This window comes from Ceratotherium simum, chromosome 11, assembly GCF_057802395.1.
Source record: "Ceratotherium simum simum isolate JZ-2026a chromosome 11, ASM5780239v1, whole genome shotgun sequence".
Classification (NCBI taxonomy): Eukaryota; Metazoa; Chordata; class Mammalia; order Perissodactyla; family Rhinocerotidae; genus Ceratotherium; species Ceratotherium simum.
Window position 1 is genome coordinate 16764363 of NC_141910.1, and position 6010 is coordinate 16770372.

The following is a 6010-nucleotide window of genomic DNA, read 5'->3' on the forward strand; positions in this document are numbered from 1 at the left end:
TTTTAGGTAGATAAGGGGAGTTCAAAAGAAAAGAAAACAAAACAAAACTCTTCGGCAGTGGTATGTTCTGGATGCCTTCAGCATTAAGAGATAAGCATGTGGGTTTCGGCAAGGCTCTGATGGTTTAGAAAGTCAATTGGCACCACTGCTACCACCAAGGACTCCCTCTTTTTCTCTGCGAAGTAAAATCTGCGAAGAATGAGGAGGGAAGAGGTTAAGTTTGGAGTAGCTAATAAAGGGAATGGTTAAAATATATGCTACCAGTATTTTGGATAGACTGAGTTCAGTGAGATACAATCAGGGAAGGGCTTAAGCGGGCTTTTTGATCTTCCTGCCTCCTTATGAAATTCCTGCAGATCTCATTGCTTTCTGGTCACTTTCAGCTTTAAAAACTATCTTATTTTCCATATTACTCTCAAGTATTAAAAAATCTAGCTAAGTCTTTAAAAGTTCCGTCTTACCTCTGCCTCAGAGCTTCGCTCCTTTCCCTGAGTTGAGCTCAGGGACCAGCCTCCTCCTCCTTCTACACCTGCCTCCTGCAGGTTGGGGCAGGATGAGGGCGATTGGGATGGGTGCAGGGGTCCTTTTCCTTGGCTGGGGTTGCCTGTGGCTTTCTGCACTGTTCCTGTCCAGAGTAATGCGCCCTGTAGCTCAGGGGTCAGCAAACTATGGCCTGTGGGATAAATCCAGGCCACAGCAAGAAAGGTTTTTACATTTTCCGATGGCTGAAAAAAATCAGAATAATAATATTTCATGACACATGAAAATTATATGAGATGAAAATGTTAGTGTCCATAAATAAAGCCATATTGGGACACAGCCACACCCATTCATTTATGTATTGGCTACAGGGTTGCAGCCCGTGTTACTGTGGCCCCTAGGGTTATGCAGGGCACAATCTGTGTGGCCAGAAGCAGTGTCCCTACTGCTACAGATACACAGCAATAAACCCAAATGACCAGATATCTTCCTCTTCGATCTCAAATCTAAGGACTCCTTCCTGGCTTTAGAGGTGAAAGGGGACAGGTGCAGTTTGATGAAGGAAGCCAAGGTTTTGGTGGTTGTTGGTGTAAACTATTGAGTATTAAATAGCAGAGGAGCTGCAAAATTTGCAGAGCAACTGGGGGAAATACTAAATTAGGAATTTTGCTTTTATTCCAGCATATCTAAGAAAGAGGAACAGATTTTTTTTTCTCTCTCAACCAACAAACCAAAGGCAGTGTGGAGAGGGCTATATAGAATTAGAGTGACAATTAGAAGGTATCATCTCCATTGTCACCTGTGTAACCTGTTTCTTGAGACCTTCATCAATCTCTGGGTAAAAGTAGGGTCACAATACAATGTTTCTCTGTCTGCTCCCACTTTCTCTGTGGATTCCAACAGCCTGCATCTCTCCCCCCCTATTCCTGGGATCACATGTGCTTGGAACAGATTCTGTTCTGTTACCATTTATGTATTTACTTCTTCAGTTGCTTCACTGCTTGCTGCCAAATCAGCCCCAGAAGGGCAAGGCACCCGCAGAGTAATGTCCTCCCACTTGTCCTGTCCAGATGGGGGCTGCTGCAGCCTGCTTCGGGCCAGCATCCAGTGAGTGCTTAATTGTGCTCCACTGGTCACACTCTCTTTTCCCTGGTTATAAAGCAGCACGACGTGGGGCTCAGGGCTCACGCAGTCTCAGATGCTTTCACAGAACAGCTCTCTTATTTTGTGTGTCACCTCAGTTTCAAGCCCTCTCCCTGGGCCTCAGGCAGAGTCCACAGGTGTTGGTCCAAGGACGGTCAGAGCAGCAGGGCTCACTGACCTTGGATCAAACTTTTGAATACTGACTTTTTTTCCCCAGGAGAGGAATTCTTCCTCAGGACAAATTCTTTCCCAGGAGGTTTCTCAGTGCCTCAGGTAAATATTTACCTGCTGGACCTGCCACACTGGCTCCCCAGAAATGCTCAAACCTGTCTCAGTTCTAGGAAGACACAGACTAGGTGGCTGACCTCAGATGTCACCCCTTGTAGATGTGTCAGGAATGGGTCTCAAAGTTTTATAGGAGTAGAAGACAACAGCATCATACAGCTTACCCACATGACAAGCTTAGTGCAAGACTTGAAGTGCATTTTCTCTAAACCACTCAACCATTTTTGGTAGGTATTGTTATCTACATTTTACGGACTGGGAAAGTTAGGGCTCTTTCATTCAACAAGTATTTATTGAGTACTTACTACGTGCCAGGCACTGTTCTAGGCACGCGAGATACATCAGTTACCAATGTAGGCAAAGATCCCTACCCTCGTAGGGTGTATATTCTCGAGGGGGGAAACTGACAATAAATAATTAGCATAATAAAGCAATAAATTATATATGTTAGAAGGTGATTGGTTCTATGGAATTTCAGAGAGGTTTCAATTCAGCAAGTATATTTTGAGCATCTCTTAAATGCCAAGCACTGGGAATAAAATCAAGAAGAAGATAAACATGCATGCCCATGTGGAGGAGCTCACAGTCCAGTGAGGCCACAGAGTAAGTGGCAGAACTAGGAGCTAATGCCGGTGGTCTAGTTCTGCGCTGGTACTGACATCCATGGCAGGAACATCTTAACAATTATTTTTCTTTAAACACTCGGCGAAGAATTTTCTCTATATGAAGCTTCCTTGGGCTCTCCTCTCACCCTCGAACCATTGTTCACTTCTCCCATCTGCCACCAGTGTGCCCTCAACATAGCCCTTATGTAGCATTTTGTTCCCCTGGGCTGCCTTTGATTTACAACATCTCTTCTCTGGGAGCTCCCTGAGACCAGGAATTGTTCTGTTCATCTTTATATCCCTGTATCAAGGATTTTGATCATCTGTGAGTAACAGGAAACCTAATTAAACAGTGGCATCAGCAAATTTAAGGTTGACGTTTTTTTTTCATGCAAGAAGAAATCTGGGAGAGGGTGGTTGCTGGTCGTTGTTGGCTCATGCTTAGGGATGTCATGGTTGAAGCATGGCTGCCATGACTCCAGCATTCCCAACTCCATGCAAGAATGAGGAAGGGTCAGCACCTACAGCAGGAAAGCAAAGCCTTTTCAGACATTCCTGGAGTCTTCCACATTCGTCTCCTTGGATGGAACTGTGCCACGTGACCACCCCTAGTTGTAAGGGAGGCTAAAAAATGGGTTGTTTAAATTGGACACATTGCTACCTGAGCAAAATCAGTGTTTGCTAGTAAAGAAGAAGGGGAAAGTGAATATTGGAAAGTATCTAGCATTGTCTGCCTCAATCTCGAATACAAAGTGTAGGGGCCAGCACCATAGTATCGAGAAAGCACTCAATAAATAGTTATTGAATGAATGAATGGGTGAATGAGTAAATGACTTTTTGGTCCGTGTCACATGGTCTGGGACTCTTCTTAGCCAACAATTAAAACAGAGTTGACATCTTTGCTAAAATAGTATTCGGGAAAATATCAGTTGTCTATCAATTTTCATTGTGAATGTATTTATGTGTGTGTGTATGTCTGTGGTATAGAGACGGAGAGAGGAAGAAGCGGGTATAAATAGAGAGGTGCAGATATCTCAAGTCGTAGTTTTTCTTTTTCCTAAAGAGTCACCCTCCCTCTAGTATATTTGGGGAAAAAAAGAAGGCTGTTCCACGTCTGCTCCTGGGTTGTCCATCTGGCTGCTGTCCCCAGTTTCACGTGCCAATGGACACAGTCCTTTTCATGAGCTGCTGCACCCTACCTTGGCACAGTACCAGGTAAGGGGCAAATGGGGCCAGGCGACACTTGCCTTACTGCCCCTCTCTTTTTTCTGTCCACACGGTTATCACACAGGTTGAACGAGTGCATTGGATTTGACAAAGGGTTGAGGTGACTACATTCATTCACTCAATACTTTTTGAGCACCTAGTATGTGCCAGGCGTTTTACTAGGTGCTGGGGATACAAGAGTAAAGAGACAGACATGTCCCTCGTAAAGGTATACAGTATAGCAGGGGGAAGGATCATTAGAAAAATTGATAACCAAATCCATAATTTTCAGTTGTGATAATGTGCTATGAAGGAAAGGAAGAGGGTGTGTTGACAGAGAATCAACAGAGGAGACTATTTTGATGGGAATAAAGGAAGGTGTCAGGGAAGGCTCCCCAAGGTAGGGATAGTTAGGCCCAGACCTGGCATAATCAGTACAAGGGAGTCAAGAAAAAAGGGGGGTAAAGACATTCTCTGCAAAGGTAACAATTTATGCAAAGGCCCTGAGGTGGGAAATAATTTGGCATATTTAAGGAACTGAAAACAGCCCAGGGAGGGAAAAGAGAAGAGGCTGGCAGTCTGCATTTCAGACACCTCTATGCACACATGTGCAAGCACATACACTCATAGACACAAACAATTTTAGATAAATGGGATCATACTATACATGGTGTTTCTAACCTGTTTTGTTTTTCACTTAATGTAAATGACCAATAATTGGCAAAGTTTTTTTTTTTTTTAATCCAGTTTTTGCAAGGGATAGAAACACATATTCTGGTGGCTGATTGAAATACTAATTGGTATAAACTCCCTGAAGTGAAGTTTGTCAATTAATCACAAAGGAGTGGGAAGGGAAAAGTGCCTGGAACAAGATCCCCAAATGCACCAACATTTAACAGGTGGGCAGATGAAATCCCACAAAAGGAGACAGAGAAGGAGTAACCAGAAAAGTAGTAGGAAAAACTGGCAATTGTGGTGCCAGGGAATGAGATTGTTAAGAGGAGGGAGAGATCCTCAGCATGCAACGTTCCAGAGGTCAAGAAAACTCAAAACCAAGAAGAGTCTTTCAGACACAGCAACATAGACGTTGTGGGTGGTCTTGACTAGAGCAGCCCCCCTCCCGGGAAACGGTGGGACACAGAAGCTGGGTTTCAGTGGTTTGAGGAATGGGAGGTGAAAAACTAGAGATTAAAAGTGTAGACAACTCATTTATGCCATTTGACTGTGAAGGGAAGTAAAGAGAGTGGTGGCTGGAAGGAGACTTGGGGTAAGGCAGGATTTTTCTTATGGGAGGAATGGATAAGAGAGGGAGAAGCTGGAGAGAGAGAGGAAAGATTGTTCCCTAACCAGGGCCTGTTCCTGGGTGGAAAAGCTACATTTTACACTTGATTCGAGGTCTAGAAGAGAGTAAGGGGGAAGCCTTGGACTGTACTGAGGTCTAGAATGGGTGGGTGAAGAGAGACTGTGGTTGGAAGCCAACATGTGGCCTTGAGAGTGTAAACTGCACTCAGGGGAGGCTAGGCCTGCTTACAGTGTCTGGGCCTGAAGCCCCATCCAGCCTCTTAGATGCCTCTCCAGGCCACAGAAACCACCAAGGTTCTCTTGGGTGTGGCCTCAACCTGTCCAGTAACGGGTATGTTGCTTGCATTCTAGAAACCAGTACTCTGTGTATATCTTCTAGAGCAATGGTTCTCAAACTTTAGTCTGCATCAGAATCACCTGGAAGGCTTGTTAAAACAAGCCCCACCTCCAGAGATTGTGATTCAGTAGGTCTAAGGTGGGGCCTGATAATTTGCATTTCCAACGTGTTCCCACGTTGTTGTTGCCTCCAGTTCACACTTTGAGAACCGCTGGCCCAGAGAAAGCTGAATACCCCAGGGAAGTTCTGGAAGAGTAGTTAATGAGCTTTTGTATTTTGCTCTGGAAACTAGTCAATAGTCATGTTTATACAGCAAAGGGCAGCCCTGCACTAGGTGAGTCCTCGATGCGGCTTGGTCCAAGATGACCGAGTCCACAAGTGCAGCCCAACATAGACACATTGGTCCATATCAGCCCGTGGGAGAAAGGCAGCTCGCTGGAGGAAGGCGAGAACCTTCAGAGAGGATGCTCCAGGGGCTCTTTTGAGGCAGTCACTGAGCTGGGCCTGGAGAATGAGCAGGATCCTACAAGCGGCAACAGGGCAGGTTTACGGGTGGAGAACAGCATTCTAACCACACGATCAGTCAGTGCAAGCGCAGCATCCAGCAAGTAGGAAAAGCAATGTACAGCTCTGCGCATGCGTACAGAGACCT